The sequence below is a fragment of the Onychostruthus taczanowskii genome, unplaced genomic scaffold, assembly GCF_017590055.1.
Source record: "Onychostruthus taczanowskii isolate IOZ18803 unplaced genomic scaffold, ASM1759005v1 scaffold8, whole genome shotgun sequence".
NCBI lineage: Eukaryota > Metazoa > Chordata > Aves > Passeriformes > Passeridae > Onychostruthus > Onychostruthus taczanowskii.
This window is the reverse complement of record NW_024505892.1, coordinates 8,969,778-8,985,016: the sequence shown is the minus strand read 5'-3', so window position 1 is coordinate 8,985,016 and position 15,239 is coordinate 8,969,778. Positions and strand designations below refer to the sequence as shown.

The 15,239-nt window shown below is 41.7% G+C and overlaps 1 protein-coding gene across 4 annotated transcripts in view; it reads right to left on the bottom strand.

The window, feature by feature from the left end:
- Positions 1–12,519, bottom strand: part of EYA4 (EYA transcriptional coactivator and phosphatase 4) — a 143,931-nt gene extending 131,412 nt beyond the window's left edge. Inside the window, exon 1 of one of the 4 annotated variants that reach the window (XM_041423867.1) lies at positions 12,327–12,519. The gene's annotated coding sequence lies outside the window, so the exon portion shown is untranslated. Of the gene's footprint in view, positions 1–10,535; positions 11,004–11,078; positions 11,218–11,972; positions 12,216–12,326 lie in introns of those variants that run through there. The other 3 variants (XM_041423868.1, XM_041423869.1, XM_041423866.1) reach the window with 3 other exon arrangements.
- Positions 12,520–15,239: the final 2,720 nt, after the last annotated feature.

Genomic DNA, 15,239 nt, shown 5'->3' with positions numbered 1-15,239 from the left:
ACCCGGAGCCCTTGGTATGCAGTGGAGAGGACAGCAAGCCAAAACATCATGTAACACCAATTTTAGTTCCAGGCAGTTCCAGCAAGCCCTGATGGAAGGGAATAGTCTTCCCTGGGTTTTGTGTTCTCCTGAGCACCTGCCTACATCGATTTGCATTTGCAGATGCATTGCTTGAACAGAGAAGGTAGATTACTCCTTATTCTGAATAATCTTAGTTATGCTGGGATTTCACAGAACAGCTCATGCAACTTAACACAGACGAATACCCTTTTTTAGCCACATACGCTGTTGTGAATGGGGAAGGAATACAGGAGGAATTTCCAGGATGAGCTGAAAAGCAAATGGACCCACCCAGCTGCTTTCTCTACAAACAGCCCTCATTTTCACAGTAAATACTTGGGTGATTGTATGGATCACTTGGAGGGGGCTGTGCAGGGCACCCTTTAGGATCCATGCAGTGTCCTCATCCCAGTACATATCCAGCATGGATGTGCATAAGAATGTGCATATGTTTAAGCTGGTTATATGGTATATATTCTAATGTATATAGAAAGTATGGTTCTGGAATTAATAAGCTTCAAGGTGCAATGTCAGACATTACTAGATTTAGAGTCTTGCTACAACCCCTGCTGGAGATGAAATTGTGTTTGTTCCTGCTAACACAACATTTATTTTCATATATATTTCTTGGGTTAGGATGCATGTTGAGAACAGGCATGGGATCTTCAACATCCACCACACCTTCACAGTTCTGAGCTCATCTAGTTTCCTTTTACCTTCTCCCTCTCCTGAAATAAACCAAATCTGTAACTGTGACATAATTTGTTATTTCCATCTTCCTTTCTGAGCACGTGAATTCATGCCAGACATTAAATACAGTAATCAAAACAGACACAATTCATATCACCAAACCACAATACACTGAAAACTCCTCAAAATTCAATCAAATTTTTGACTTTCATGCAAGTCACTATACATTTGTTAGACACAGTCTTGCAAACTCTGCATGGTCTTCAATGAATATTTGTACAATTGTTGTCAATTTAATGTAATTTGCTTCCTTGAACTGATTTTGCTGAAGGGTGGCATTGCTTGTGTAGCATTTGTGGACATTTTATTCAAAAAAATTAAGATGGTATTGCCACTCTACATCAGGTACTTCCGACTTAGAAACAAGTCACAGCATCACAAAACCATTCGGCACGAAAAGCAGCCACCAAGACAAAAAAAGCAGAGCAACACACACCATGACGTCCCTGCATCAGTTAGGTACGTGAACCAGGTAAGAAACAGAAAGGTTCTGTGACAGATCTGTCTGCTGATTCTACCATCATACAACAGCAAATAAAAAAGGGGGAAACAGCAAGACTTAAACAGAAAGACTTCCTGGCAAATGGCAAACAACTGCAAGCACTGGATCTCATTTACTTCAGTTTTGTAAAAGAACATGGTGGTGCAGCATTTCTCTTTTGCAGCTCTGAGTTCCAACTTTACAGGTACCCAAGTATGACTAAAATTGATTCCCCTACTCTTCCTACCCCTCCCATCCCCACCTGTGTAATGAATAACTTTGTCAGTACACAGAATTTTAACCCCAAAAATACTGCCCTTATCCTAGCAACACACAACACACTGTGAAATTACTAAGATAGAGACCAGAGCTACAAATCCACTAATGTTTGGGGGCTTCCCAGTTGTGAGAGACCTCTTCACTCATGCTTAGATAAGGCATGCAGCTACACAGACCTCATTTATCTCATTCCAAATTAATCAATTACAGAATTTTCCAGAGAGAAATGAATAAAACAAATGCTGATACTGTTTCTGGCCTCAATTTAAAAGCAAATCTAATCTAGAATCCCACTGTGTTCCCCTAAAAATGAAGAGAAAAGAAAAGTGGTTCCCAGGGAAAAGAAACAAAACCCAAACAAGTGGCCACAGATAGAAGCATACCCTTTTAAATTTTCTAAAATTTTTGTTTTATTTTCCTACTAGCTGGCCATTTCAATGTTTTAAACAACTAGATTTTTTTAGGGAAAAGGATTTTGTGTTTTACTACAGAGTATTTTGTTTAACTTCTGAGACAATTTTCTTCGCCTTTTTTGTAGGAAATAGCTGTGAACAAACCAAAGAAAACATTTCAATTATTTATAAACAAGCCATTGAAAACAGAAAGCCTATACTTTGTTAGCTAGAATATTTAAAGACACTGTCAACTTGAAAATATTAATTATTTCTTATTCCCTCTCCTTAAAAACATGTCTAATTTACCTTTACACATAAAAAACTTGTGACATATAAGAATAAAATAACAATAAAGGTTATGTCTAAACCAGGAACATTTTAGAATTTAGGAGAACCTAAAAATGAGCATATCCACAAGGTAAAAGCAAACAGCAGTTTTATAAGGCTGAAAAACTTAACGCAAAGAATCCAGCCACATGGCATCCTGAAAGCTGTGACAGCATCCTACCTATTCATCCTAGCTGCTTTAAAAATCATGCCACAGTTTGAAGAGTGTATTCAGCAGTATGAGGATGCAATCAGTTACTGTAGAAGTTCAAACACTTGCGAGGCATACTAGAAACATACTGATGAAGAAGGAAGTTTGCAGCACGCCCATCCTTTTTAGGTGTGAGAGTCATTGCTTAGCAGCTGCTATTCCTGTTATTGCCAAGTGTCTCACATGAAATTCTTGAATGGAACATTTGAAATGTCAGAAAGAAATACAAAGTAAACTGAAAAGAAACCTGGGTACTTTGGTTCCAGTTCGGTAGAAGAAATGAAGTGTTTTTTCTTAACTAAAGTTGTCAGTAACTCCTAAATATTGCATTTTAGAAACTGTTATTTTTTTCATTCTGTGAACAGTGGAAAACAAAAAGCGTGAATGCAGAACTGTCCCAGAATACAGAACTCCTTCTGGTGCCAGCATGCAGCTCTGGTGCTTTCTGACAGAACAGAATAATTATTACTCACCAAAACTAACCCTACTGCACCGCAGCCATCAAGTCAAACTGAAACCATCAGAACACAATGACTGAAAGTAGAAAATTTTCTGCGTACCACCTTTGTCCAGCACAAAGAAAATGCAAAACCCCATACCAGATGTCCTGTGTAATCTACACTTTTATGCTGCTGATCCTCACACGAGCTGTCTGCACTCATTTCGGCTCCTGATCCATCAGCAGTCCCCATAGGCAACTGAAATGTTGTGACATCCATGGAACACCTTGCAATCCTACAGGCAAATCTCTTTTACTATGAGCCAGCAGTAAGTGTGCCACACAAAGTAATTGTAAAAAACAGGTATTCTCAGATTTTAACTAAAACAACTGCTTTGACCATGCGTCCTTTACTACATTTCCTCATTTACATATTTATTAGCTGTGATCAAACTGTGTTACACTCTCCTTTGGTCAACTAAAATTTGTTAATTCCCTGGACGAAACACCTTCCAATGTTTAATTACTCCTTTGGTCTTAAATCGGAAACCTCCAATTTTTTAAAGCTTCCTTTCTAAAGCTAAGAAAGGGTACAGCTTTGCATTAGTAGATGCACTCATACAACCTACATAGCTAATGTAACCCCTCTTACTCCACTGAGTACTTAGTTTAAGTTTCTACTCCTTTTTTCGGCTTCAATACCATCATTATAACTTTCTACGGCCTCCATTTGTTGTTTATTTGGGTTTTTTTTTTTAATAAACTGCTGGCTTGTAGTGAAGTATATACTGTTTGCTTGCTCTCAGTTTGCTCAATGAGTCAGACTATTCTCATCAATCTACCCTCATCATTATTTACCCATCCCTCGGTCTTTGTAGTAGCAGCGCTTTAGGCATTACAGTCTAACAACAGAAGTATAAGGAAGCTTGTAAGAAGAAAAATATCTTTTTTTATGTCGGCAGTTGTTCTAATCAAGGGTATTACTTCTTGTAGAACTTACTAATCTTGGTGTCACTGGTAAAATAATAAATAGGTTTTGATTTTATGATTGCCCCCTGAAAAACCCTTTGTAATAGCACACTTTTTAAAGACTCATTAACAAGTAACTATTTGTGAAATCTATGCTTTAGTTTGCTGCTTAATCCATTTCATTTGTGCCAAGTTGATTTTGTATCCCTCAACTTTATTAATCAAAAAGTCATGTCAACTCAAGACAGACTTACAGAACTTTATTACATCACTATACTTATCTTTGGAAATCAAACTTGTACTCACATCAAAAATAATATCACTGGTTTGGCTTGCTTGAATGTTCATAAACCCATGATGTGGTACAGTATGCATATTTCACTGTTATACGGGAACAACATAAAAAAAGGCATTTGGAACGTGATAGCCTGTAAGTTAATACTGTGTGACAGTGGAGACTAATAAAAAATACTTGCCATAAATTAAGCACTTGTCTACAGTGACAGCTATGTAATGGCCACTTCTGAGAAATTATTGCACTTCTTTCCCCAGGAATAGTGATAAAAGAATGCAGCCTGTCACGAGCACTGCAGCCCTTGGCAGTGACGTCCTACTTCTGGTGAAGTTATGCTCCGCCTGCTCCCTGCAAGCCCAGCTTTTGGACAGCAGTGCAAAGATCTGGAAAAGTTCTGTTGTCTGGTATCACGTCTGAACTTCCTTCAAGAAAATCACAGTTATCCCCTCCAAAGGCCTCAGTACTTTCCCTATTGTTTTAACTTGCACTTGTATCTGCCAATTATTGGCAGCTACTTCGATTTTACTCAAAAATCCCTGCAATCAACACAACCTTTTGATTAAAGATCAAGGGATGATTTTTGTAGACAATGTTTTCATTCTGAAAAATTCCACCTATCCCACAGACTTGACCCTGCACTTCAGTTAATAGAGGTGCCAGATTAGGTAACGGAGACTGTGGTTCTGCAGCTATTTCTGCAGCACCGCTGCCAGGCTCAGCAGCTCGGGTGCTGCCACTCATTCTGACCTTTGCCTCGCTGCCAGCACAGCTGTTTGTGAACCACAGCAAGAGTGGATCCAACTTAAATGAGTGGCCGGCAGAGGCGGGTTAAGGGGCTGCTTTAGAAGTGCTGCCACCAAATGTGAAACCATGGCTTCACGCTTTTCTGTCCTCCACCACAGGAAACAGATGGAAGCAGGACTTCGGATAGGGTTAGCCACACATGAGGTTACTGCTATTGATGCTTATATGAACCAATACCCCTAGATAATGATGTAAAAACAGAGCAAAATGCTGGAACTCTTCCTACGGACCTTACAATCAAACTATTTCAAACTTAATCCCCATTTGACAGCATCTCGCAAGCTGTTGTTCCAATCCTGGACTTCCTTCAAAAAGCTGGGCAGTTTCACAACTACCAGGGAGCAAACTCTTCTATTTAATTTGTTTTATGCCAAAAATCTGACTGCTCATCTAGCTCTTGGAGAAATCAGACTATCATTTAGTCAGAAAATTGGAAAACAAGCTGAAACATAGCTAACTAGATACCAGAAATTACTAGGAAACACATCATCTAGCCATTTTAGCTGAAAGACTTCATGTTGCAGGTAACTCCCAGACATACTGCTGCACAGTATTCAGATGGTACTTTGAACACAAAAATTGCTTCTCTGAAGGTGAAATTAACTGAAAAAAAAATTAATTTGATCATTATGTTAGATCATTCTACCGTGCCAGATTAGAATAAACATAAAAATAGGTGGCTGAGTGGAAAAGTACTTTTGTCTTCCTATTTGGAAAACCTACCACAGTTTAAATCTTGCCTTGGGGTACCAAGAAATGTCATTTTCAAGTCCCTATCCCAGAATATAATCACTGCATTTGTAAAAACTTATTTATCATTCAGCCCTATTAGTTCTCAACTTCCCAGTTCTCTGTGCTAAGAGGACCAGAAGAGTAACGCTAGGCTGAGTCTGAGTTGCATTACTAGAACTTGGCAAGGAAATGTGCATAATCTCCCTGAGATATGCCTGGTTTTGTGAGACCACGTCTACACTGGGACACTCGGGAGAGCTGGAAGAAAGACCTCATATGGAACATGATGTCAGGATGCATAAACTGAAGTGTACAGAAGCTGGTTTAGCTGCTGTCTCGTGGGAGTACGGTAAACTTCATTCTCTATGATGTTCTGGGAATACACTACAGTGAATAAAAAGAAACAACCAGATGGGATTTAATATGGACTTCACGCCTTTGATTGAATAGGCTTGGAATTCATGAAATGTCCCTGAACAAGCACAACCTAATTACTCATTTCTTTGAGCAACAAAGTTGCCTTAACAGAACTTTAAAAAATACAGGCAATTAGCAGTATTTCTAAATGCATCATTTTCAAAAGTACTGTAAAAGGCATTTCTGTGGTCATGTATAAAATGCTACAAAAAAAGTTTGAACACAGGAATACGAAAGTGCCTTGAAATGGAAGAAAAAAATATACAATTTGGACATTTATACTTCATTCTCTTTTTTATTTTCCTAAGTATTGCAGGATCACTTCTCTGTGCATGTGATCTCACACATATAATGTATATTGCAATACCTCACGAAAAGAGGAGACTGAACTAAGAATAGAGGACTAGATACTCATCTGGCATAATGTGAGACTACTCCAGTAATTTCAGCATTCTTACTCCAATTTGCAACAGCTAAGGATCTGGCACAAAACATCAAGTTAAGTTTCCAATTACCTCATGCACCAGCATTGATTTCAATACTTATATACACATAGTCATAGAGGAGAATTATTTGAAAAATTGCAAACTCAGCTCTGTGTTTCTTTTACTTTTATGGTCTAAATCAGACCCTTCATGGTATTTTAATGTAGGTTTTTGTGGTTTAATTATATATATGTCAAGAGCAGACTAGTTACTTGCTGATCTACCCAATTAAAAAAAAAAAAAAAAAAAAAAAAAGGCAGCAGTAATTTTTTCACTGCTGAGAGTGTGAGCCTATACTGGGTCACAACAAAATAGTATTTCATTTTAATGCTGATAAAAAATCTAGTGCATATTAACTAAATCACATAAGTAATAAGTTAACACCTATGCAAAAATCAGTCTTTGTGTGAATATTTTTCAGGTTGCCTTCAGAGGTCTTTTTTGTAATTTTCTGCTCCAAATTAGTCAAATTTTGTATAGCCCAGCACAACCCTAGTGCAAAGAGAGTATTCAGTCAGCCGAGGCAGACTGAGTTCTTCAGAGACAGCATTTAAATTACATCCAACAGAACTACCCTCCACTGCAGTTCTACAGATAGCTGCTCAATGAAAAGTCACTGTAATAGTATTTATTTAGTTCTAGGAAAAAGCCATAGACATTAATTTATGCATAGAAATCCTCCAAATGACTTCTTTTCAAATCCATGGTAATTGCAGCCTAACTCAAACTTTAGTGTCTACTACCCAAGCCTAACAGCCTAAAACCAAAAAAGTCTCTATGGCTTATAGAGTGAGAGGCTCTGAAGATAATCACTAGCCATTATAATATTCCCTTGGAGAAATAAGGAAATTTTTAACAAATTGAAAATACAATGCTTAAACTTTAGTATTCCTCAGACAGCCATTAGCATTTGACATTTTGCTCCAAAGCCTAATGACTAGTCTATACAATCCTGTGACTGAGACTGCCCAGTGATACATTTCAATATAGGATAATCAATCATCAAAGTAATTTTCACTGTTTAACGTTAGAGCAAAAAGGCAGCCAGCTATTCGACACATTTTTCAGGCTTAGAGATAAAAAGAAGAAAATTCTTTAAAATAGCTTTTGCCTTCAAGGTCCTATATTACAGACATCCCAAAAGCAATCCTTCTGGCAGCATTGCAAACTACAATGTAGACTAAAAATGTGAGTTTTACTGCCTTTTCAAATAGATTTTATTATTTATTTGACATATGAGCACTCTTCTTATCTGAGCTTTTGCATTGCAAATTGCGTCCAAGTTCCTTTAACCGCTTCTGATTTAATGACAGATTTAATAACACTGCAACACAGAAGTATGGAATTGGCCAAAAATTATTTCATAAAAATCTGATTTCTGTACAGCAACGTCAAAAATGTCACCTAATACATACAAGTAAATCAGAAGTTTTTAATGTATATTGTAAAGCCTGAGTCTTTGATAGGTAAAACATCTACTGACTTTAAAGACCATAATTTATTTTTAATAACCATTTTTATTTAATTTTTCAAAGAGAAACAGTTTATGCCTTCAGTAGAACCATGCCATGAAATCTCAGGGGTGATAAAAAGGCCATGCCAAAGCTGAAAGGTTTCGAATATCAAACTATACTATTATGTCAGGGTCAGCAAGATCAATTAGCGCTTTTCAATGACAGAAAAAGGTTAAGTTGGACACACATTTACACAATATTTAAATCCAAAAAAGAAAAATAGCACTTATTAGGTGTACTTATAAACCTCTCCATCAATGACTGAATATCAACATTCTTCTTCCAGTTGCATACCATAAATGCAGGGATTTTTTAACACAAAATGTCAGGAAGATTACAGATATATTAGACAGCAGAAATACTACCGGATTCTCAAGTACAAAGAAAAAAGCAAAGACATCTGAGTGTTGCTGCTACCAGACTTGGTTTAGTGGTGAACTTCCAAAAAGCTTTAAAAATACTCCACCAACCTGACATATGTCTGTCAGTCTGATGTCCCTGTGTTTGCACCTCTCTGTAAACCCTGACAGTACCAAAAAAGAAAGCTATTGAGCAAATAAACCTATTCCTATGCTCAACTAAAAAACAAACCTAACCCCACCCCCCAATTGGAAAATACTGTAAATAATCTGTAAATACTGTAAATAGTCTCATCCAAAATCTGGGAAAAAAACTAAGTGTACACCTTCTGTAACTAACAGCCAGAAACATGCACACCAGGAAGCAAGGAAACTTACGTTTCAGTTCTCAATATCACAAGAATACTCACTGGAAGCACAGGTATGTTAGAAGTTAATTCAACACCTGTTAATTCAAGCATTGCCATCATAAACATAGCTTGAGCAAAGTAGCTGGTTATGATATCAAATAAAGCCAGCATGAAATCACAATAAAAATCCAGGAGATTAAGAAAACCTAACGAAAAAGTATGCTGTGTTGAAATCAGTGATTTAGATTGGTATTGCATTGAGTAAAAGCAATGCAAGATTACTTCTTCTCAATGATATATTTCAAAATGTCTCTTTTTTAAGCCCGTTTCTTTAAGGAGCGATTTGAAATATTTACTACCAGACAGTACCTAATTTTAGGTTTTAAGTGCTTTAACAGCTCTATGAAATATGATCAGCAGCTGCAATATAGAAGTATGCTGAATAAACGCTCCTTATAAAAAGAGAGACCTGCTCTACCCTGAGTTAATAAAATCCCTACTTTCAAGAAGGAAAAAGATAACGCAGAAAAAAATTAATAGCTGTGTCCTAGAGCGTTTAACAGAAATTCCAGGAATTTATTTTTTTCTTTCTGTGGCAACTTTCGCATTTAAGAGAGCAAAATGCTGTTTAAATTTTAACATGGGAGGATTGCACACAACATCATCCAATACCACCAGTTCATCAAGAAAACAGACAGGTACCTTTCCTTCCCCAAATGCCAATGTTTAACATTAATTCTAGAAGTTGCATAAAGTTTAAAGAGTTGCATAAAGTTTAAAGAGTTAAACTTTAACACTTGCATCAGACGCTAAAAATATGCCACATGGTACTATCTATAGCTGTATTTCTACAGTTGCCTTGTTTGAAATATTTTAACTGGGAACTGCAACTAATTGAGAACCCACCAGTGCCTTACTCAATACATTTCTTGTTTAGGATTCATTTATTTCATCGACATTACCCATACAGAATGAATTTATACTGCAAAGTATTGTGAGGCCATTAATAAATACAAATCCATCAAGAGTAACCTTCAACTAAGTTTATTATCACTACCACCATACACATGTAGCAATTAATAATTGCATATAAATTATCTGAGCAGAGATACAGAAAAGATTTGTCAACATACTCCACTTTCATTTCTATTAAATTTGGTTGAAGGACATTTGGTAACATAAATACCGCACTTAAAAAAAAAAAAAAAAAGAAAAAACTCAAAAAGAGCTGTTTCAGACATAGCCCAGCTAATGTTAGATGTCAAACAGAGAAAGAATCACCGGGAAGAGAGAGAAATGTCAGTCTGTATGGAAATTTTACTCACAGTATGATATATATTGCAAGTATGCAAGCATTTGTTATTCGGCAGCATTTTCAGAAATGCCAGGGGAAGAGTGAAACCCACGGCAATTTTGCGAAACTTACTTCTGACTGTTAGGGAAATGAAACAAAGATACGGCCTGAGCTTTATTGCAAAGTACATGCTTCTAACATCAAACTCCGAGGTCAGACCAGAAAACCTATTTGCCAAACAGAAAAGATGCCTTCTTTGTATAACTCCCTCTAAATCTAAACTGCTGATTAGTTTACCTTAGATAGGCTTTCTAGTCTCCGCAAATGAAACACGTAAAACAAAACTCAGAAAACTGTAAAAACTGGTTCCTTACTGTTCTAGCATGACTTCATACTCAAACTGGAACCGGCCAAGTCGCTCCCTTGTCTGCTACAGCGCGCGTCCCAGGGTTTTTGTCAATACCAGCTATTTCACACCGCCACGCGTGAGCGCAGCGCGTCCCTCCGTGCGCTCGGCTGCAAGCCCTGCCCGCGGCTACGGAGCCGGCAGCACCGCGCCCGCTTGGCTCGGAGCGGCAGTTTCATAAATGTAAATGAAACTTTAGATGCCAACTACCGATTGGCAGCGGAGATGCCGTGGGATCCCGCTCTCCCTTCCCGGCGGAAGGCCCGGGGAGCAGCCCCGTGTCCGGCCGGGTACGGCGCGGAGCCCCCGCGGCTCGGAAGAACCGCCGTGTGAAAGGCAGCTGGCGGCTCTCCGCGGGTATCTGACTTTGGAAGTGTCTGTAATGACAGCAGGAGAAGGAGATTAATGGCTAAGAGCCCAATGGTTTTGAACACGGAGAATCCTGTTACCTCCTCGAGGATCAAGTACGCGCACACAACCGCGCACACACACACGCACACACAAGGCTTACCCACGTGGAAACGCTTTCTAACCAAAACACAAGTCCCCGCATCGCCGGTGGAAAAGGCGGAGGGACCCCCGCGCCGGGGCTTCCCCGTGCCCCGTCCTCCGACTCAGAGAAGACCGCGGCGGGGGCGGGGGCGCGGTGGGACTACCCGAAAATGCAACGTTTTGTCTTTAAACCACAAGGAAAACAAGACAGGACGGGGGAGGGGAAGGGCAAGAGACATCCCCCAGGGAGAGGAAACGGAGAGGAACAAAAACAACGGGCAGCGCTGTCCCCGGTCCCTTCGGACACTCGAAAAAGTGTCCGCCGGAGCCCCCGCGACGGCTGCCGGCCGGGAGGCAGTGGGAAGCAGCGTGTCCCGTCCGCCGGCACCCCGAGCGCGGCACGCCCGCAGCAGCGCGGGGCGGGGGCGGGCGGCGGAACCCCGCGACTCCACTGCCGCTGCCGCCCGTGCCCCGCGTCCCGGCCGGCTGCCTCGCCCCCGCGCTGCCCGGGACCTCGCTGGAGGAGCGGGGCTTTCGGGAAGGGACTGCCATCCCTACGCGTTTTCATGCCGCTCTGTCCGGAGGGGACGCCGCCACCAGAAATGTTTCCTCACAGCCTCCGGTCAAGCTGCTGCTGGCCCCGCCGTCGGCCCTCGCAAGGGCAGGCGGTCGGCAGAGCGACTGCGGCCGGCAGAGCCCCGTCGCCCACCCCAGGCGGGCCGGCAGCCCCCGGCCGCTCGTGGGGCTCAGCCCGGGCCCCCCGTTTCCGCCGCACCGGGAGTGGGCGGGAGGCGCAAGCGGGGAACAATGCGACAGCAGCCTTCGCGGCTTGCTCCTGTCTTGGGGCTTACCCCAGCAGCCCCGGTAGCACCCAGCCGAGGAGCGGTGAGGGCAAAGCAGCGGGGAACATCACCTGGAGTGAGGCAGAAAGTCCGGCTGGGCGTGGATAAAGTCGCCCCGTCCGCACGGAAACCAGTTTGGTTTTTTGCAATTAAACTCGCGTGGGGCCGGTGTAAAAGCTTGTCTCCGTCCCGCGACGGACGGCTCCGCTGCTCCCTCCCAACACATTTGTTTTGCAGCAACTTTGTTTTTGCTGTTGCTGTCATCGAACCGACATCAAAACAGTGCTAAATAAACGCTAAATACAAGCAGACGCACACACCCCCTCCACGGACACATGCACATGCGACAGGGAACCCGCTTCCTCCACCTCCGAGCAGAAGGGGTGGGAGGGAGATGCGGGGACGGGGAAGTCACAGGCACTCACCTTCTCGCTGCCGGGATATGCTGCTACCTTTATTTTAGGGCCGCTCCTTATTTATTTATTCTTGTATCTTCTCCGAGCCGAGGCTCCCCTTTTGCACTGTTCCTCTGGCCAAAACAGAACATCCCCCCTACAAGTCGTCCCCCCCACCCCTTTCTCCACACACAAATAAAGAGCAACTCAGAGCAAAAAAGGGAGGGAAGGAGATAGATGGAGGAGGAGGCTGGTACGGGAGAAGCCAAACACTCCTCGCACTTCAGTAAGTGCAACTAGTTGCCTCTCACGCACAGGAACGTAAAAAGTTTCCCTGGCAAGGGACGGGACTTCCCTAAGAAAAGGTAACCCCCTCCCGCCCAAAAAGGCCGTCCCGGGAGCGCGGAGGTAAGGGGCGAGGAGCCGGCAGCCAGCGCAGCCCCGGGGCGCCGCTCCGCACTTGTGCCAGGAGCTGCCGCAGGGGTGCTCCCTGTGCCGGCCCCTCTCGGCACGGCAGCCCCGCTGCCCACCGCCGCTGCCCCGCTCAGCCCGCCGGCACTGCCCTGCCCCGCGCTCGGAACACCGCGGTGGGCACGGACCGCCGGCTGACCCGGCCACCAGACTATTCCAAAGTGTCCCTCCCGCGGTCCTCGGCCTCACAGCCCGGGGCATGGACCTTTTGCCTTCGCTACTCCCTGACATCTGCAGTTAGTAGTGATGGGAGCAAAGGAGGGGGCCCTGAAGGGTAGGATTGATTAATGTCAATCCGCTGGAGTACAGGTAGTGAAGTCTGAACTTCATTTCTTCCCTTTGTTTTTTTTTTTTTTCCTAGAAGAAGTCAACACTATAATCTTGAGTTTGAATGATCAAGTATGATCAAGTTCTGCAAGACAGGACTGGTTGGCATACCCTTTTATAGGATACATTTGTCTCCTTTCTCTCAGTGTGGATGAAGGCAAAGTCCTTTCCTGCTCTGAAACTGAACACTCTTCTCTGCAAGAAATTCAGCAGCTGCATTTGGTCCTCTTTGCTCCATTGTGTGGGGAAGCGGAAGAAAATCCCTAATTGCTTAGTCACATTTCATACTCTTACCCTTCACCTTGTATTATTTTCTGACTATAGTTTCACTGAGAGGATTGAGTGGCTCTTGTTCAACCAGCTGCATCACCCTCTTTCTGTCAAGTTAACTTCACTCTCCAAAGGGTCTAAGTAAAAGATTTAAAAGAGGAGGCAAAAGTTAGGCCCTATACTTGGAGAGAGATGTGAGAGAAAAGTCTTGGGCTTCAGAAGTCATGAATGTTAGAAGCTTTTGAGGTCAGCAAGTCACCTGAAAGGAGGGGGAAAAAAAGTATGGATTTGTGAAAATTTTTCCTACCTGCTTTCTCTTTTCTCACTTTGCATTTGGTGATACTATTTAGAGTTATTTAACTTTACTCAAGCCTATGAATTTCGTAATTTTCATTCAATGAATTCTACTAACATGGTCATTTTTTCCTAAAGAATTTCAGATTTCAGATGACTGAATCTTCCAAGCCTATGAATTTCGTAATTTTCATTCAATGAATTCTACTAACATGGTCATCTTTTTCCTAAAGAATTTCAGATTTCAGGTTACTGAATCTTTATGAGAACAAGTCTGTAAAAACTCTGTATTTGCTGTCTTGGGAGACTCGCCACTCAGAAAGAGAGCAGACTTGGAAAACTCTTTTTACCTACACAGATACAGCTAAAAAAACTTTTAAACTAAATAAGCGTCCAAAAGCCAGCCTTCAAATTGACATAGTGTAGGACCAGCCAGAAATAGGAAATTAATTTTGAAAATAAGAGTTTAGAGAGTAGTTGGAAGGGGAGAAAACTCAGATTTGTAGGAATAATTATGATTGACAACCCTGCCATAAACTAAGTTGTGACTAATGCCAGCACCCATCTTGTTAAAAGGCTCCTTCTGCGGGGAAACATGCTAACAACTCCTTCCTTTCCAGGGGACTTTGGTGAGTGGCAGCTCGGTGGTCTGTTTTGAGGTACTCGAACATGGTAATGAAGGTTTTGTGAAGTCTGGTTTCCTTCCACTTCAATGAAGAGAATTCCTGTTGTGGGTAACAGTCCTGTAGTAACATTGGTTGTTTCAATGGACATATCACTTTAAAGCAAGCTCTTAACCATTTGTTGCGCTCTTTTTAAAATGTACAGCTGACTTGAAAAGATTATCTGTATCTTTGTTCAGTGTAACTTGCTTCAAATTGAGGAGGTGTGGGAGGTCTGCACTGCTGGTACATGGTATGGTCCCAAGACAAAACTCCCAGTAAGGAGCCTGGTCTTGATGCCATTGAACAATGCTGCTGTTTTGCTGTTGGTTTTGGTGAGGGCGAGAAGAGTCACGCTGAAACTGAATGTTACACTGAGCGTACTGAAGGGATTCCTACAGAAACTGATCTGCTAATCAGACAATTTTTTTTGCAGAGATTTATTATAAATATGACTCACAGGCAGTAATTAAATGGTGATTTTAGTTTAATCAATGTCCTTAAGCTGAAGTAAATTCCCATGAGCTCAGTGGAAGTGATTTCAGAAAGTGGCAAATCCAAAATGTAGTAAAATGCATTGGTTCACATAAATGACTCTGTATGACCGTAGAGAAGGTCATGCTAGAAATAGTCCTAACAGAGTCCAAGGAAGGGCTGCAGGATCCACTTTTACACCAGAATAGAAGAATAATGCCTTATCCATTTAAAGCAACATGGGAATGTAAGTAGGCAGGATGTAATTATCTAGACTGGTATTTGGCCAGGCACTCCTACACTGGCAAAGACTGCCATAGGGTGTTAATGCCCACAAGTGCTCAGTATCCTTGGTTTTACCTCTTAATTAAAGACAGCACTTGTGATCATATTCTTTCTGCTGGTTCAATACTGCGTCAGCAGAAGAATGCCACGCTGCACAAAT